At 45.3% G+C, this 20,381-nt stretch overlaps 1 long non-coding RNA gene across 1 annotated transcript; it reads right to left on the reverse strand.

The window, feature by feature from the left end:
* Positions 1-4,940: 4,940 nt before the first annotated feature.
* Positions 4,941-17,624, reverse strand: LOC147291888 (uncharacterized). Its single transcript, XR_015121556.1, has 4 exons — positions 17,431-17,624; positions 17,278-17,343; positions 17,129-17,196; positions 4,941-5,057 (listed from the first exon to the last, which is right to left on the reverse strand). It is a non-coding gene; the product is annotated as an uncharacterized LOC147291888 (long non-coding RNA).
* Between the last annotated feature and the right edge of the window lie 2,757 nt (positions 17,625-20,381).

A 20,381-nucleotide genomic window follows, 5' to 3' on the forward strand; every position in this document is an offset into this window, starting at 1 on the left:
ATTTTAGCTAAATTATTTGGTATTTTGTCATAATGTAATTAAAGACAATAAAGAAATAAGGTTTTGTGACAACCCATAAGGTTTATCTTCTTCATTAAAGATATAAGGACTTCAGGTTTGAAGCATAAAGAAGGTTTGTAAAAACCATAAAGAAGGGTTGTAAAAACCATAAGGAAAGGACCATATGTGAAAATATTGCAAGAAATCACATAAGGATAATATTTTCACATGAATTCCATATTTTTGTTGGGGATTAAACATTGGTTCTAGTATTTCTGATCTTGGAGGTTGTGTCTAGCAGAATGTGCATAAATTAATCTCTATGGTTCAAGATCATGTTTGACAGGATCTTGATAAGGAATTATTCATATTTGGTTTCATTGGCCACTAAAGATATCTAATCTGAATCTAGATCATTCTAAAGCTATGCTATGTAATCAATGTTCGCCCAAGTGGGAGAATGTAAGAAATATGGGCTTCAATTGATTATTAGTATTTTATTGAATAAAGAAATTTCGGGTTTAGATATTTGAGGCCAAATATGAAATTACTGGTTACCAATAAAGTTTGATAATAAAGTCTGTGAGCTATGATATTCCTTAACTTATAAGAAATATGGATAGAGCCTAAGCATATCAAGATTAGGATAAGGAGTGATAATTCTGATATACCTCTTAATGAGTAGGGTTTTATCAGAAGGTTATCTATAAATAGGTTGTTGGTCCCTACTCTCATAACACCCAACACACTCATAAGGTTAGTCTAGCCCCATTGAAAGACAGAGCTAAAGAGTTGTAGAGAGTGGATGATCAAAGCCAAATTCAAGTTTATATTGTTCAAGGAATTTATCTTGCTTTTCTTAAAGTTGCTTTTATGAAACCATATATGTATCGCTCATTTAAATTTCTGCATTAAGTTTATTGTGAAAATCTTGAGATTCAAGATCTTGGGTTTGTGGATTGTTTTTATAATAGATTTTCTATATAAAGTTTATAGTTTTACTATTTACCTAGAGTATTTTACAATGCATATTATCTCAGGGAGAACTTTAATGTAAACATATGTACGACACAATTACTACTCATTTATGCTTAATAAACTAATAAGTGCTTTTGAAAATGTCTCCTATTTTACTTCTAAGCTTTTATGATTAAATTGATTAATTTGTTCCTATGAAGGGTAAACAGCTAAAGCACTCATTGAAAATGAGTTGCTTGCTAGCCTTTGTTGTTCAAGTTTATAGCTTGTGGAGTTGTCCAAAAAGATAGAAAAGTACAACGATGTGGATTTTAAAGCACAAATGCACAATAATCAGAAGACAAATATCAGAATTAATTAACATAAAGCATGGGGGGCATGTAATAATAATTTGGGACACACCAGCACGTGGTTGGGACAGAATCACAAAAGTTTTTAGCTTTATCTTAATAAAAAAAAAAAAAAAAAAATCTTGTTAGACGATCTAGTAAATTTGAGCTCTATCTTAAAAAGGAAATCGTGTGGATTAAACAATCCAGTAAAGGGCCAAAAACGGACAACAAACAGTGCATCAAAAGAGGGGATGACCTCCAATAATTGGTTTTTTGCTTCGGTCCCGCAACGGGACAGCACCCAAATTGTGTGAGAATGACAAATGGGGGTCACTGTCTTAGGATATTGTGTGTGGTGAATCGGGATTAGGATGCCATGCAAAGACAAATAATCGTGATTTATTTGTTCCTATAATAATTAAATTAATAATAGTGTTGTCCTATTATGGTTAAATTAATAATAGTGTTCGGGCACTATAAAAAAGATGGGCCCAAACACCTAGCTACCAAAACTTTCTCCTCCGAAAAAAGAAACACCTGCTAGATCTGCTTGCAAACACAATGGTCCATTTAATAGAAAGGGGCATTTGCTATTTAATTTTCTCTTTGATCGATCATTGGTATTTGATCATTGGTATGGATTTTGGTCTCTATTCACCATTCATTGAGCTCAATGTACTTTCTTATCAACTATATCTGATCCAACGTGATCATTATTAGATTGGTTAAAGCTTCTATGATTAAGATTCAGTCCTATGCCTCACAAGGATACAACCTAAACTCAAAAACACAATCAGGTTACATCCAAAGTCATTATGCATCACAAGAAAAAATGATTACAAATTCTATAAAATCCTTGAAAGCAATAAAATGATTAGCATATATTCACATACTAGCTCCATTTCAAAGACCATCGTAGAATTCTCAAAGGCCTGCTTCTGTTATTAATCTTAAGGCAGAAGTTGCAACTCCTGATGTAACCAAACCCGCCAGGAAAGACTGCATCTTTACAGGCACAAGAAGAATCAAGAAATGAGTGTAAAAGAATGTGCTGCAAAGTCAAATTAACATAGTAAACTTTATTGTTGTTCCAAAAAATTAGCATAGTGATCCTATGTTCAGGCTAACCTCATTTTATGAATGGTTGTTTCCATATTTACTAAAACAATAAAATAAATAATATCTAGAACAAAAATCAACCAATCACATGATAAGGTCAACAAGATATGAATATCAAACTTCAATTACAAGCCAGTAAAGAATAAATGTCTTTGATAGAATAGGGAATTCTTTAAAAGAAAAAGATTGTTTTGATTATTGTACTATATCCAATATTGAGAACAAAAGAATGAACTGATTGCTTCCCCAAAATAGAACCAAAAGAACTTGACATTCATCTCTCCTCTTCTCTTTAAAATAAAGCCAAAATATCAAATTTGATGAGCTGTAAACCTACGTTCCTTAAAATACGTTAAGCTCGGTATTTCAAACGGGGTTGGATCAGAGTTTTTAATAACAAGGGAAAATTAAATACGTTTAGGTTAAACTTGTAAAGATTTCGAATTTGAAACACTCAACCCGAAGTAGAACTTTTGGCGTAATTTGAAACAAGTAACCGATTCGAAAAGCCACAAGTAAAAGGAACTAAATAATTCGTACAACCCTTTCAGCAAATAATGAAATATAGGCTATCAAATCGAACAAATCATACAAATTGAGATAATTTAATTGCGTAACGGCCAAAAGGGAAATTAATGAAGTTGACCCAAATGGAAATCACTAGAGTTGACAAGTCCATCAAAATCCCGCTCAACCGTAACCCTTGTCCTCATAATTGCATGCACAGTACCTGAAAAAATAAATCTGCTATAAAGCTTCGATGCATCTTCATCCAGTACTTGCTCCATTCCTATGTGGTGTTTAAACACTTCAATATATAATTCCAATATCACACAATTATGTGAAAGAAAAGAAAAATAGAAATTAGATTACAAATAAGATTGAAGGAAACAAGAATAGAACAAAAATACTCAATTCATGTTGAGTTAACGTTGTACAGATCACAAAAGCATAATGTTTAGGTGTGTTGTTCATCTTATCAGCCAGTGTAATCCAAGATCAAAATCACAAGAATCCTATGGAATAGTAGAAATTGATGGAAAAATAACCCTAACCCCTATTAGATGTAAAAAACAAATTGACAAAAAAGTTGTATTCATAATTGGGAATAGTAGAACTTACGGAGGGAATGATGTGTGGTTCAGATCTTTCTCCTTCTCTTTCTTCAAAGATGGTCGCTCTCTAAAAAAGTTGTATGCTGAATCGGGAAATAACAGTTAGGGTTTTCGCCGAACTGTAAGATGATGGTGAGGGTTAGGGTTTTTGAGTGAGAGATGGTGGTGAGGAGTGGTGAGGGTTAGGTTTTCTGAGTGAGAGATGGTGGTGGGGAGTGGTGAGGGTTAGGTTTTCTGAGTGAGAGATGGTGGTCGGAAGTTCAACCTCAGCAGAACAGTTGGTCAGTAGTGCCGTAAAGCTGGGAGGTAGGCATGTTCACAAACTCTTTCAAAGTTATAACCAAGTAATGATTCCTGGGAACATCCATTTTGTTTGCCACTGTAGTTCAAGATTGATGCACCAGAGGAGAACATGTGGCAACAGGATCCACAAAGCTCAAGTTGTCACCTCTGCAATAATCATTGATATCAGGCCTTTATGATTTATTTTTCTATCCTAAACATATAAATAACTCAATCTGTTTAGTAGGAAGGGATTTCCCCACTTCCCAAGTGCAACAGTGTCATAGACAAATGATCATTTGTTCAGATTTGCTAACATCGCCATAAAAGGTGTTGAACTGTCCCTTCTAATATCTCTCTTTACCTCAATAGCCAAAGTGATGGCAAAGATAAGCAAGAACTGAAAAATAGTTGCATGGAGGAGAGGGGGTACATTATGAGTGTTAGCGTAAATCCAGATCTGATCCAATAACAATCAAATGAGGATCCACGTCAAGTTTGATGAGATATTAGATCGGGTTCTTATCAAGTAGAACCTGTTATCAAATTCCTAAGTCAGCTCCAAAAAAATCCAATAGCAACAGGGTCGAATGCAAACAAAAATTTTATCATACTTAAAGTTGAAGTTACTGTAAAAGATTAGAACGAAATGTTGTAGGACTGAGATGTTGTTAATTAGGACGGCTCCAATCACTTAATGGACTGGGTTATTACTTGATCCAGAAACTTACTTCAGATCAATATTATCGGACCTGATAGGTGTCCATTGTCAACTACTATCAACAACATTATTACAGTACAGCCCATGTAACATGGATACTCCAAAATTTTAAAACATCCATGTCGGAAACACGTATTAGATACACTCCATAACCGTGCCAGATACCGTTAACGTACCCGTGTCAATGTCACTTAGATTACAACATATAACCACCAACGAGTAATGTTTGTTTCTACTCCATTATAACTTCACATAAGACTATAGTCTAATAAATACCAACATGGAGCCAGCTACTGTACATAGGATAATAAAACGATGACGTAAATAAATAATGTACATATGCATCAGTCCAAGCAAAACTTGTTATGAATCCTAAACAGTTAAGGAGCTTGCCTGGCCATCAACAGCTCTGTAGCTTGCAAATACTACTCTGCTCCCCCGGGTAGGGCATTGAGTGACACATGACACCTGAGGCCATGTGAACTGCAGATTGCAGGTGAAATGCTCCTCCTGAATCAAATAAAAAGGAATTTTCCAATGTTAATCCTGGTACTACAATTAAAAAAAAAATGAAATAGACCAATAAGGATATCTGCAAAATCATTATTATCAACAAGCAATTTATCAAAGAATTCAGAGATTATGATATCAGAGAGAAACCATGCACATAAATATAAATTTCAATATCTCCAAAAATATATTTATCAAAAAAGAATCTCCAAAAATATATATTCTCTACGATTTTCATGAGTGGGGAGACATTGCACAAATCCGTGAATATGTAGATAAATAGAATGGAAGCTCGGACAAAAAAAAAATCTCAGCACAAAAGCAAGTTATCTGATGCCTTCCACTAGATATAATAATATATAGCAATAAAAAAATAAGAAGCAAAATTCGTGTAAAGAAATACATCCAAAAATAACAACTCCAGCAGTATTTAGCATTAAACATAACTGTTTCCTCACAAATAGACAAAAAGAAACCAAAACAATGATAAGATACAACTGACATGTGTGAATCATACTGTTCGTATGATTAATCGTCTGGGCATAACGACAAGTCACACAAGGCCTAACATCATGCTGTTTGGGCCTAGACCCAAAAGACTAAGCCCTTCCTGGGCTCCTAGCCCCTGACCTACTAGGCTCCGGCCTTCTAGGCTACGACCTTCTAGGCTCCGGCCTCATAGGCTCCGGCCCCCTGGGCTCTGGCCTCTTAGGCTCCGGCCTCCCAAGCTCAAGCCTCCTAGGCCCCCGACCCGTGTCAATTCACTCGGATCCTTGAGACCGGTGCCACGTGGCGCTCCTACAGTGCAAGTCACCACAAAGGACACGTGTCGTCACCGGATTGGTTGACGCTCTTCCAAAGGTACTATAAAAGAGGTACCTTCTTGTCACAAAAGGACAATTCAATCAATATTATACTATTCACTCACTCTGCTCTCAGATCTCTCTGAACACTGACTTGAACGTCGGAGGAACTTTGGCCGGCACCACACCGGTGTCCTTCCCGCTCACTTTTGTGTACTTGTGCAGGGTGCTTTGGATATCATTCTCTCTCATTACTCACCAGTTGGACCCAGCTACCCGTTCCTGCCCCACTTCGACGTGTCATCCACTAAGTGGTGGGTCAACGGGCCTACGTGGTTCGACTCGACATTGACTGCTTTACCATTTTTCAGCATCAACAGTTTGTCGCCGTCTGTGGGAAAGTAGCAATTTTTCCCCATTTGATTCTCTACCCTCAGTTGAGGTGCACAGACTTCCAACCTTCCGACCCCTGCAATGTCTGACGGAGGTCCTATTCTCGACCAAGTCGACAACACCCCGGTGGGTGACAAGCGAGGTAAGAAGACTGCCGAATCTGATCAGGAGGAGTACATCCAGCGATTGGAGGCTCAGCTCCAACAAACCCAGGAACAGCTCGACCTCCAAAAAGGTGCAACACAGCTGTATGAGCGACTCCTCCGCGACAGGGAAGAACATACCACTCCCCGGAGTGGTGAAAGGAGGAACCCCCATGACAGGGACGAACACACCACTCTCCGGAGTGGTGAGAGGAGGAACCCCCATGACAGGGACGAACACACCACTCTTCGGAGTGGTGAGAGGAGGGACCCCTCCTGAAGGGACCAAAATGTTCCGCGCCAATTGGATGCAGGGCAAGGTAGCCATCCACCCTCAGGTTTCCAAAAGAGACTTGTCCACCCGGTCAGCCGGGCTCGATCTGGCGAGCATCCTACCCGCTCTGAAGAGTTCCACATTTATCGGGACTGTCGTCATCTGCTCGACGACAACCGCTCTCGGCGAGAAGAGCAGCGGACGAACCGGGGTGAACCCAACCCACGTCCCCAAGACTTGGAGGAAGAGCAGGCTACTCGTCCCAAGCGACGACGGGGAGAAGAGCAGGTTCTCTCGGCTGGGCGCCGCGCAGAAAATGACACTTTCACAAGTGAACAAGTCGCTGACTCCGGTAACAGCGGCTCTCTTCCACCAGACCAGCTCCAACAACTTCTCATGGACATCAGTGAGCGCCTGAGAATAGTGGAGGGAGGAAGTCGTGGTGGGCACCCATCTTTAGAAACAAGGGAGCTGCCTGGACCTTTCACCACTCGCATCCTGTCCACTCCTCCGGTTGGCGACATTCGGCCTCCAAAGATAACTCCATATACGGGGAAGGAAGACCCATATGACCACCTCATGAGTTTCCGGTCAGCCCTGGAATCCAAAGGTGTTGATGACGTTACGAAGTGTCGAATCTTCCCTTCCACCTTCTCTGGCAGTGCAAGGGACTGGTTGATTGTTTCAACGAGCTCCGAGAGCTCTTCCTAGGTCAGTATATCATCCAGACCGATAGAATTTACACCACGGATGACCTGACTCGAGTCCGACAGGGCAGCAGGGAATCCCTCCGGGAATACATCACTCGGTTTCAGCTAGAACGATCTCGGTGTCGCGACTGTGATGAGAAGGTAGCCTTCGCTGCTTTCAAGGGTGGTCTCCTAAAGGGGGACTTCCTGTTTGAAATCAACCGCTGCAATCCGCACACCTACAAGGAACTCATGCAAGAGGTCATTGCCTATGCCACAGCTGAATTCAAAACATATGGAAAGAAGTCGCCTACCATGGATCGCCCAAGTACCGACCAGGCCATCATAGTGCCACCCCAGCCCAAGCCCTACTCGGGCAACCAGTATGGGGAGTCCGGGAAAAAGTTCAATAAATTCACCAAGAAACAATTTGGTGATGGTAGAGGCGAAGGACAACGAAGGGAAGAAACTTATCAGACATCCTATGCCTCCAGGTTCAAAGTCTACACAATTCTCACTGTTACTTATACAGAATTGTATCCCCAGATCAAGGACATCCTTCCCAAGCTCCCACCCCGCCCACCACAAACACGGTATCGGGCTAATAAGAACTTCTTTTGCCTTTACCATGACGACCATGACACCGAGGCATGTAGAGCCTTTAAGGTGGCAATAGAAATCTTGGTACAGGAAGGGAAGTTAGATGGTTTTATAGACAAGAAAGCCACCGAGAAGGCTAAGACCGAAGGACAACGACGAGGGCGGGTCAATACCATCTGTGGGGGCCCGACCCTCGCTGGCAACTCCAACAGGGCTAGGAAGGAACACGCCCGAAGTGCTCAGCAATGCTCCGGCGTTATGGCTGTAGACTTCCACCGTGGAAAAAAGACTCCTAAGCTCGGGTGGTCGCCCATTTCCTTTGCTGAGGAAGAGGAACGTGATTTTATCTTTCCACACGATGACCCTTTGGTCATTGAGGCCACCATAGCTAATTTCGACGTGGCACGGATCCTGGTCGATTGTGGTAGCTCCGTCAACATCCTCTTCGCCTCCGCCTTCACAGCTCTTGGGATTGACCAGGAGAGGCTTGACCGGTCGGTCACTCCTTTACTTAGCTTTTCGGGCGATATGGTCACCCCTCTTGGCGGGATCTATCTTCCACTCACCCTTGGGAGGTATCCTTCGTCCGCTACCACAACCACTCAGTTTTTGGTCGACTGCCCCACAGCGTACAACGTCATCCTGGGACGACCAGCCCTTAACCAACTGAATGTTATGATTTCCACTCACTTGCTTTTGATCAAGTTCCCGACCCCATGTGGCACGGGGGTAGTCAAAGGCAACCAGGTGTCAGCCAGGTCCTGCTATACGACTTCCGTCAAGAAGAAGAAAGAGGCCATGCCCTCTATGGCTGTTTCTGTCTCCCCCACCTGCCCTACCCAGGATTCTCCCGAAGATCCTCGTGATTCATCTTTCAGAGCTATCGCCCAACCAGATGACAATCATGTGGAAGAAGTTCTCATCTCACCTGCCTACCCGGACCGCAAGGTACGGGTCGGAACCCAGCTCAGTATTGTTCTCCGAGACGAGCTCATCAACTTCCTTCGTGCCAATGCTGAAGTCTTTGCTTGGTCCTATGATGACATGCCTGGGATCTCTCCGGAGGTGATCTCCCATCGCCTAAGTCTTAATCCGCGACACCGCCCCGTCCGCCAAAAGCGCAGGCAGTACAAGCCCGAAATCTATGCTGCTATGAAGAAAGAAGTCGACAAGTTACAGAAAATTGGTTTCATCCGCAAGGTTTCCTACCCGGATTGGCTGGCCAATGTTGTGATGGTCAAAAAATCAAATGGCAAGTGGCGGATGTGCGTCGACTTCACCGACCTCAACAAGGCCTGCCCCAAGGATAGTTTTCCTCTTCCTCGAATTGACCAACTGGTTGATGCCACAGCAGGCCATGCACTCCTTAGTTTCATGGACGCCTACTCCGGCTATAACCAAATCCTTATGCACAACTCCGACCAGGACCATACGGCCTTTATTACTGACACGGGCCTATATTGTTACAAAGTCATGCCTTTCGGACTCAAAAATGCCGGGGCCACCTACCAGCGTTTGGTCAACTCCATTTTCTTAGAATATATTGGTAAGTCCATGGAGGTCTATGTGGACGACATGCTTGTCAAGAGTGTCCGGGCGGAGGACCACGTCCACAAACTTTCTGAGATGTTTTCCGTGCTCAAGAAGTACCAAATGCGCCTGAACCCTGCCAAGTGCACGTTCGGCGTATTTTCGGGAAAATTCCTTGGCTTCATGGTAAGCCAAAGGGGGATCGAGGCCAACCCTGAAAAAATCAAAGCCTTGATCGATATGCAATCTCCCAGGACTCAGAAGGAAGTGCAGAGCCTAACGGGCAGGGTCGCCGCCTTGACACGATTCATATCCAAGGCCACCGACCGTTGCGCCCCATTCTTCAAAACCCTTAAGGCTCGGACAAAATACATTGACTGGACTCCGGAGTGTAAGGAGGCCTTCCAAGATCTAAAAGAGTACATGGGCAAATCATCTCTACTTTCTAAACCCGAGCCAGGGGAAGAGCTACTCCTTTACTTGTCTGTTTCCCTGACAGCCACCATCTCAGTCCTAATTCGACTTGAGAACAGAGTTGAGCACCCGGTGTACTATACCAGCAAGGCCCTGCAAGATGCTGAGACCAGATATCCAGAGATAGAAAAATTAGCCCTTGCCTTGGTCACATCAGCCCGGCGCCTCCGCCCATACTTCCAAGCTCACCCTATCGTGGTTCTCACCAATCAACCACTTAGGCAAGTATTGCAGCGGCCTGAGGTCTCTGGCCGACTTATCAAATGGTCCATTGAGCTGAGCGAATTTGACATTTCCTACCGCCCCCGGCCTGCGATCAAGGGGCAAGCCATTGCAGACTTCATTTCAGAGTCGACATTCCTACTCGAGGCTGAGCTCTCCTCCGCCATTGTGTCGACCACCGACCCACCAACTTCTTCTACTCCAGCAATCAGGTCGGATCGCCCAATCTGGTCTTTATATGTTGATGGATCTTCTAATCAACAGGGCAGTGGAGCCGGACTTGTTTTGATCGCCCCTGACCAGACCACCATTGAGTATGCTCTTCAATTCGGCTTCCAGGCATCCAACAATGAGGCTGAATATGAGGCCCTCATTGCCGGCTTATCTTTGGCACTACATATGGACGTTGAGCAACTCAGAATCTACAGCGATTCTCAACTTGTGGTGAACCAGGTCACACAGGAATACCAGACCAAGGGTGAGCGCATGGCCGCCTACTTCACTAAAGTTCAAAGCCTACTCAATCAATTCTCAGCATACCAGCTCATACAAATCCCTAGGGCAGACAATGAGAGAGCGGATGCCCTAGCTCGCCTTGCCTCGGCAGTTGACCATGAAGCCGGGAGGGCTGTCCGAGTTGAGTTCTTACCTCAGCGCAGCACTGATGTTATGGAAGTCTGCCAGTCTAAGCAACAAGCTAGTTGGATGGACCCTCTCCTTGCGTTTCTTAAGCATGGGAACCCACCAGCGGACAAGACTGAGGCTCGGTGCCTTCGCCATAGAGCCTCCCGGTACACCATTATTAACGACAAGTTATACAAGCGGGGTTTCTCCCTGCCATACTTACGATGCCTTACCCCCGAGCAAGGCGACTATATCCTCCGGGAGATCCATGAAGGGTTCTGTGGCAATCATACAAGGGCCCAATCTTTAGCCCACAAGGCCATTCGCCCAGGCTATTATTGGCCGACCCTCCGCGCTGATGCAAGGAAGCTCACCCAGAAATGCATAAAGTGCCAAAAATTTGTAACTTTTCCGCACTAACCACCCGAGCCCCTAAATACCATGAACAGTCCTTGGCCCTTTGCCCAATGGGGCATCGACTTAATCGGACCAATGACTAAGGGGAAGGGAAAGGTCAAAATGGCAGTAGTCGCAGTGGACTACTTCACTAAGTGGGCAGAGGCCGAGCCCTTGGCAAAGGCAACCACCCAGACCATCAAGAGCTTTGTATGGAAAAAGATAATTTGCCGCTTTGGTCTCCCTTACGCCATTATCACTGACAATGGCAAGCAGTTTGACAACAAAGAGTTCAAGTCATTTTGCTCCGCATTCAACATCAAGGTTTTCTTTGCCTCTCCTGGTCATCCTCAGGCCAACGGGCAGGTCGAGGCAGTCAACAAGACCATTAAACATACCTTGAAGACCAAGCTTGATGCAAAGAAGGGAAAGTGGCCTGACCTCCTACCCGAAGTCTTATGGTCCTACCGGACGGCTTGTCGATCCTCGACCGGGGAAACCCCCTTTTCTTTGGCCTTTGCTTCTGAAGCCGTCATCCCAGTTGAGGTCGGGCTTGCCTCTTACCGCTTCGACACATTTCAGCCTGAGCACAATGCTGACCAGCTAGCCCTCAGTCTCGACCTAGCTGAAGAGCATCGGGCCCAGGCTGAGCTACACAAGTATGCCTACCAGCAACGGGCCACTCGATACTACAATTCTAAAGTTAAGCCTCGCCACTTCCGAGTGGGGGACTGGATCCTGCGCAGCACTACCTTGGCTAAAACGGGTGCTCTGAAACCTAATTAGGAAGGACCGTATGAAATTATTGAAGTCATCCGCCCAGGCACATATAGGCTCCGCGCCACAACCGGCAAGGAACTCGGCCACCCTTGGCACGCCGAGCACCTCCGCTACTTTTACAAGTAGACAAATGTTGTACCCCCCGGGGACTTTTTCCAATTTCATCTATGTTATCACTTTAAATAAATATAAGTCCTACCACGGACACGTTTTTTCTTAATTATTATTCAAAGTGTTAGTTGTCTGTATGGACCCCCGGGCCATCAAGCATCCGACCCTACCCATATCCGCCCCATGCATTTAAGGGAAGCTCAGTACCATGCATTCAGAGCGCGGCTATGGCAAATGCATTCAAGGGAACCTAAGTACCATGCATTCAAGGGAAAATCAATATCATGCATTCAAGGGAAACTAAGTACCATGCATTCAGAGAAAAATCGATTTCATGCATCCAAGGGAAGCTAAGTACCATGCATTCGAGAAAATTCTGCAATACCATGTATTAAAAAGAAGGGCATCCTACCCCATAACGGGTCGAACACCCTCCAAATCATCCAAATAACAATTAAGTACAAAACTTAATAATCAAAAGAGTTTGCAAGTTGGCACGGGCCACATCCGACCCGACCATACAACTCAAACCAAAATAGAGCAATAGTCCGCCCACCCCTGCCCCCGGGCCATGAGTGCAACAGATGCCTATTTGAGATCCTCTCCCATATCGCGCTCCGCACCTGTGGATGCTCCGTCCTCATGCTCTACCTCCTGGGTACCTTCCTCCGAGACGTTGCCATGCACCTCGTTACCAGCACCTAGCAGACCACGCACGCGGTCCCAGTCAAAGTCAGGGCACATCTCCTCGAGCTCCAATTTGCAATCGCCAAAGCCCATGGCATAACCGCTGTTATACTCATTGTCCAACTCTTGCTTGGCTTGGCTCAGCTCCTGCCTGCACTGCTCCAACTCCTGCCTAGCCTGGTCCGCCTCCTTCCTGGCCTGCAGCAGCTCGGCCTGCAACGCCTGGTTCTGGGCAACCAGGGTACTGACCTTCTCCTCGGCTGAGAGCGCTCTGTCCTTCCACACCACGAAGCTCGACATCTCGTCCTTCATCTTCTCCACCGTGGCCAGGACACTCACATGTGCCTGATAAGTAAAAAACAGTGCCTGCCAGGTCGAATGCCAAGAAAGTGTTATCACAAGCTATAAAGTTTAAACTTTGAACATCTCATCAACATATACCACTTTCCCTTACCTGGGACTGCTCAGAAAAGGCCCGCTGCAAAACGGATAACGGCTCAACACCATCGCCAATCACCCGGTCATCCCTCCCCTTCTTCAGGGATCCTCCAAAGTCTGTCACTGCCTGCTGTACCAGACGATCCTCCTCTGGGACCGGATCAGACGCAGTGGAGTCCTCTTGCCCTCTCTCCCGGGCTCGGCCGCATCTAATCCCGTCTTCCTTTTCCTCCCGGGAGAAGCCGCCCTCGGAACATGGGTGTTGGTAGACCTACTATGCCTCATACCCCCGGGCACCGATGCACCTCTACTTGTATTCCCCTGGGACAAGCCACCCCCGGCCAACAACGCCCCCATCATCATCCTCCTCTGAGCAGGCGGGGCAGGACCAACCGGTCTACTTGTTTTCTTCGTATTGGCCATTTTCACTGAAAGACAAACAAATTCAATGAGCACAAGTTATTATCTCATCAACTAATACTCCAAGAGGGGAAGTACAGAAACTCACCTGGAACTCCGAAGCCGTACTTGGCCAACTTTTCAGGAGACAAGAGGTATGCAGCGCTCAACTTTCGGGCAGGTCGACTAAGCACCCTTCGCACCTCTTCCACGCTATCCTCCGACAATGGAAGTCTCTCCCACTCACCCCCTGCGAAATCAAACAACAAAAGACTTCTATAAGTACAAACACAATATCAGCTAACAATCCAAATGTACACAGACCAATACATTGGCCCAACTAGACAACCTATTATGTGAAAATTTGTCGGCACCCTATTCATGGTCCTCCTCTCACTCCGGCCGAACTCCCAGGCCCCGCTCGCAAAGAACCATTTTTTCTTCCACTCCTTGTGAGCGTCTGGGTGGCCTACCTGTATTTGGCGAGTCGTCCCATTGGTGAACTGCCCGTTCGCCAACTGCGAGCAATACACCCACCCCCGCAAATTGGGACTCGACTTAATTTCAAACAAGTGTGAAAATTGAGCCATACTCGGGGCACCGTACCCATCATCCCGGAACATCACATACAGCCCAATTAATGTTCTCCAACTATTGGGCGTCAGCTGAGCTGGTGCAATTCCTAACTTCCTCAGCATATATTGGAAATAGGGGTGGAGAGGAAGTCTAAACCCATGGTGAAAACTCTTGGCAAAACACAGAATGTGCCCCTCCGGCGGGTCACTCAAGACATCACCCTCTCCCGGGAGGCTCAGATGGATATAATCAGGAATTTGGAACTCCACCCTCAATTTTTCAAGCTCCTCCTCCTTCATCCTGTTCTCACACAACCCATCCACGGACAAGTATGTCCTAGGCACAATGTGCCTACCCACATCACCACAGTAGGCGTCTCTCCATCATCGCTGTCCTCGCTACCAGTGCCTTTCCCCCCACTTTCCATCACCATGGACAAGCTCTCCTGGACGGTCTTGAGCACTTTGCCCACCCCCATGTTTCCACACCCCATCCGGGGTCGGGGCATATTTGGCCTCATCGGCGTTCCATCACTTGTGGATGCCCGATCAGACTCCATAGAACTGTTATCATCTGAGGAAGCCATGGAATGTTCGACTTCAGTGCACCTGCCCATCCAAGACAAACCACAAATCAAGATGGGAAGTGCTCGGCACACCAAGACAACAACATGGACATTTCAGATCAATACCGGTTTCCCACCCCCCGTATGTGCTCGGATACCCCCAATTTGACAACATTCACCCTTTCACATGCTCAGCCACCAATCATTTATCAAAGCCAATATTCACAATATCAATTCAAGCAGACAAGCAATAAAAACACAGGCCTTTACCTGTATTCCGCGGCTCCAACGGCTCAGACGAGTTCCGACCCACTTATCTTGTCTCCTCAGTACCTAGCCAAAAACACAACACCTAATAAATTACAAAGTCAAAAAATGAAGGCATGTTGCCTACCCAGTGCTCGGCAAGGCTCATACCCACTTGCACCTCCACCTGCCCCTACTCACATTATCCACAATTGACAAACAGAATTCCAAGGTCCGCCTCGGGCTGGACAACCACAATTTCTCACAATTCTCAATTTTCCAAGGCAAAATCAGTATATCAATTGAGTAGAAAAATGTTTGAGATTGCTCACCTCAAAGCGCTCGAAACCAGCAGCCCGACCCGCGCCGATCCGAGCAGCCCAAGCTGCTGCCCGCGCACCACACCCGAGCACCCGAGCACCACCTCCGGCCCAAGCCCACTGCGCAAGCTTCCGCGCACCGCCCCCAGCAGCCCACTGCACCAGCTTCTGCACGCCGCCCCGAGCAGTCCACTGCGCAAGCTTCCGCGCCTACCACAGCGCCGCGCGCCAACTCGAGCCTAGCAGCTGCTCGGCACCTCTACTCGAGCCCCCTGCCAAACGCCTCCACTCAGAACCAGCGCACACTCGCCCCCCCTGCGGCTGCAAGCAACCGACCCGAGCACTGCAGAACCGAGCCCAGCCCGCGCACCACCTCCGGCCCGACCTGCACCCTGCGAGACCCAAGCAGCCCGCGCACCAGAGCTTCGCTGCTCCGCGCCGCACAACCAGCCCAAAACTCCGGCCCGAGCCCACCACATGCCGCGACCTCTCCGACGTCCGCGCACACAGCCCCGACCCGAGCAGCTCCTCTGCTGCCAGCCTCCACCCCGAGCACGACCCGGCCCGAACTCTTCCTCTCCGGCCAGAGCTCAGCAGATCCGGCCACAACCCCTTCCGACCCGCCGACCCGAGCAAAGATCCAACCCACCCGAGCCGAGCCCGACCTCCCTCTTCCTCTGTTTTCTTCTTTTTCCGCCCCTTGCAGTTCACAAGCATACAAATATACCTCACAGCAATTCTCTCTCTCTAAAATATGTCTACAGTACCCAAGTGTGAGACTTAGGGTGGGTATTTTATATCTGAGCTATACTCTGTAATTCTACCATCTTCTTTACAGAAGGCAACATCCCACCATTAAAATCGAATGAGGTTTACTGGGATTACATAAAGTGTCTACTGCTCGGAATACAGGGTGATCCAAAATTCCCAAAAATAAAAAATAAAAAATAAAAAATAAAGGATCTTTCATATGTATACCCCAAGCTTTCCTGCAGTACAGCTTTTCTTGCTAAGGAACTTGGGGGACTTCTAGACAATAACTTAAGCAGGAACAAGTATGTGGTTACTTGTCGTTCTGCTCGGACTTTTTTGTGTACAAAGTTCCCAACCAAGAAGTATCTTTTGCTCGGAAACTTGGGGGACTTCCGTTCGTATGATTAATCATCTGGGCATAACGACAAGTCACACAAGGTCTAACATCATGCTGTTTGGGCCTAGACCCAAAAGACTAAGCCCTTCCTGGGCTCCTAGCCCCTGTCCTACTAGGCTCCGGCCTCCTAGGCCACAACCTTCTAGGCTTCGGCCCCCTGGGCCCCGGCCTCTTAGGCTCCGGCCTCCTAAGCTCAAGCCTCCTGGGCCCCCGACCCGTGTCAACTCACTCGGATCCTCGAGACCGGTGCCACGTGGCGCTCCTACAGTGCAAGTCACCACAAAGGACACATGTCGTCACCGGATTGGTTGACACTCTTCCAAAGGTACTATAAAAGAGGTACCTTCTTTTCACAAAAGGACAATTCAATCAATATTATACTATTCACTCACTCTGCTCTCAGATCTCTCTGAACACTGACTTGAACGTCGGAGGAACTTTGGCCGGCACCACACCGGTGTCCTTCCCGCTCACTTTTGTGTACTTGCGCAGGGTGCTTTGGATATCATTCTCTCTCATTACTCACCAGTCGGACCCAGCTACCCGTTCCTGCCCCACTTCGACGTGTCATCCACTCAGTGGTGGGTCAACGGGCCTACGTGGTTCGACTCGACGTTGACTGCTTTACCATTTTTCAGCATCAACACATACCTTTGTAGCCACGTAGAACTGTAGAGGTAAGGTCGGAACCTGTACTTGCATTTGAAATTTGATCCATCCTGAAAAAGTATACTTCTAAAACCAATCAGACTTTCCATAAGTCGAATTGATTATGGATGCATAAGCCTAAGAAACTTCACCTGAGTAACGAAGTACAGATCGACATAGCTATATACCGTGTTCTCGTCTTGAGTTTTCCACGAAGACTGCAAATTAACAAAAGAATGACAAAAGTTCTCATTTTGCCTGTATTCGCACATTACAAACATTGACATCGAGGTCGATTGACTTACAGAAGCAAACGTGAGCAACCATCCGAGTTTCTTTTCGCCCTTGGAGAACAGATTGAACCCTAATTTAGCTTCATGTTCTTCTTCATCTGTACGGATGTGTCTTTGCTTTTTGGGGTTTCGGAAATCTTTGGGGTCCCACCGCCATTGTTTACTAAGAGTTCTGGATAGGAAATTTGGGGGAAATGGAAACAAGAAATTTGTAGTTTTAGTGGAATCGATTTGATTGGGTTGATTGGAAGTGAAGTCGGTGGACAGAGAAAGAGATGAGGAAGAGCTCCCCTCAAATACCTTTACCGCTCGATTTTAGAATTTCAGTGATGATTAGAGCATTTTCTTCTACCCCACGTGCTTTTCGCGTGATGTGAATTGGCAAATTTGGCTCGTTCCTAAACCAAGATAGAAATTGGCTCGGTACTAAGCCGAGCGAGATTTTGGCTCGGTCTTAAACTGAGCCAAATTTGGTGTGCCAAAACAGCAAACTTGGTGTAGTGATGAGCTAAGATCTAAAAATGCAACATAAAATTTCAATAGAAATGCAATATCAATTTGTGAAAATGAAAAATGCATTCTAAAATGAATAATGTTGCATTTATAGACCAAATGCAACATTTCTGTTGCATTTTCCAATTTGTCCCGATGAAAAATGCATTTGGATTCATCCGCATGAGCTTATAAATGAAAATGTTGTATTTCAGAAGAAATGCAATATTTTCTTCATTCTTTTTGGTATTACCTATGTTGATGCGCAAAATTCGTCACACAGTCAAACTAGCCTCTGACCTCCATGTCACTCTCCTTCTACCTTGCACATTAAAACTAAGAACACTAAGCGCAAAGAGGCATCGGTGTGGTACCAACTAAGAACCTTCCAACGCTCAAGTCAATAATTACACATTTCAGAGTAGTCTAGAGAGCTAGGGTTGCATATCTTATCTGAGGACTAGCGTGCCCTATTTAGGTGATTATGGCCAAGGGTCTCCTAGTCCTTGTACAATTAGGGTTCTTGACAACTTGCTGCCTAAGTCTTAACTTAGGATAGGCCACGACTCCTGCAACAGAAATGCATTTGGTCTATAAATGCCTAAGTCCTTGTCATCATGAACCGACATCAATACCGAGCCATCTCTAGAGCACCTCCCTCCCAGAGTGTCCCATGGGTGTAAGCCTCCGAGACACTCCTACAACGAAGCCCTAAGCCTAGATCATTGGGGCTTGGGGCTTCCGTTAATGCCAAGGTTAAGGGGAGCTTAGCATTGCGCGTCCAATGTACCAAAGACCTCTTAGGCCTTGCGCCTTTATGATATCGAGCGCTCGTATCCATGCATGGCCGCCAACACATGGTCCATCATAGGCTACAACCTGTGTCTAAGCCCAGGCTTGCCAAGCCTCACTTCTCTTTGCCCATTGGTCGCCAAGTGTGACACCCCGAAACTGGAAACGCCACAGCGGCACCCGTCTTAAATATCCCAAGACTATAATACCCCTTACCCCAACTATTATACTCTCAAGCTCTCTAAAATGAGTTAAGCCATTTTTGTTGAAAAACCCGAGTTGGAACAAAGTAGTAAAAATGCAACGAAAGAAATAACTAAATATACCTCATATTATAATTAATAATAAAGAGTACCAACCTGTGAGTGTTATACGTTTCAAATACATTAACCCTAGTTCTACATAATAAAGCAGTAGATAAAGAAAAACAGTAGATAAACAGATATGTCAGGATAGTCCAACATACGCCAAAGTGATTCAGACATCAATAAAGTGGTGCAACAAATTGGACTCATGGGTAGCCAATGAGAGATACCACCTACGAGGATGAAAGAGAAACACCACCATGGATCCAAAGAAAGGATCTAAACCAGATAACAAGGCTAAAGCTGACAAGCTGCAAGTGCCACGTCCACGACCTCAGACCTGGTCGCAAACAACTGGATTATCTACACTCATAAGAATACAGTAGGGGGTAAGCATCACATACGTTCATCGCTTCCCCTCGTGGGAAATCATGATTAGGTTTGAAAACATTATTAGAAAAAATAGGATTTCAAGGAAAACAATTAAAAGCAGTGCATACCCAAAAAAAAGGTATCAATACCAATAATATTGTAACCAATGCCAATATAATAATGGATAACGATAAAGCCAATAATTAGTGAGTAAAACATTTGCATGAGTATCCATTTACCTCGTAATACCACATTGGTTAGCCTTTTTCAATGGCGAGAGTATCCATTTATCTCGTAATACCACATTGGTTAGCCTCCCCAGAAGGACATTCGACTAACCAGTCCGTACTTACCCCTCTAGAGGTTTAAGGGATCGAAACCCAAGGTCATAACACATGCCCTTTACTCTCAAGTCGCCCAAGGTATCACACAAAGAAAACCACACACAGATATGTCATACAAAAATCATGCACTTCTTTGTGAAAACATTCCCTCATATATATATAGTACGAAAATATGCAAGAAATCCAATAATCGGGATATGGTACCTTCCCCTACCTGTTTTACCAAAGTGTGTCCCTTGCCTGATCAATTTCATGTGTCTAGGTCCTACTTGTACCTGCTGAGAAATTGGAGATTCGAATTCGACAACAACTATTATGAACGTACTAAACGTACTCCCAACCTTTGTCTCTTAAGACCAGGTAAAATTCAGAGGTTTGGCAGTAGCATAACTGCTAGACTTCTCTGAATTCTTGATCTAGCATGGCCTTGCTTTTCGAGGAAAAAGTTCATGTCAGATCGTTTGGTTTCTACCTAAATTCATTTTAATTTATTGTCAAGGAGGTTGATCAGATATGAACCTACAATGTGACTAGGTCAGTACCCAACGCCCGTATACTCATGGACTGACCTTAATTGTCACGTCGTTTGGTTACCACTGATATGACCTCAATATTTATTAGGTTGATTTGATAACAACAATTAAATAACGTTTTCTTT

The sequence above is a fragment of the Dryas octopetala genome, chromosome 3 (genome assembly GCF_963921425.1).
Source record: "Dryas octopetala chromosome 3, drDryOcto1.1, whole genome shotgun sequence".
Taxonomy (NCBI): Eukaryota; Viridiplantae; Streptophyta; class Magnoliopsida; order Rosales; family Rosaceae; genus Dryas; species Dryas octopetala.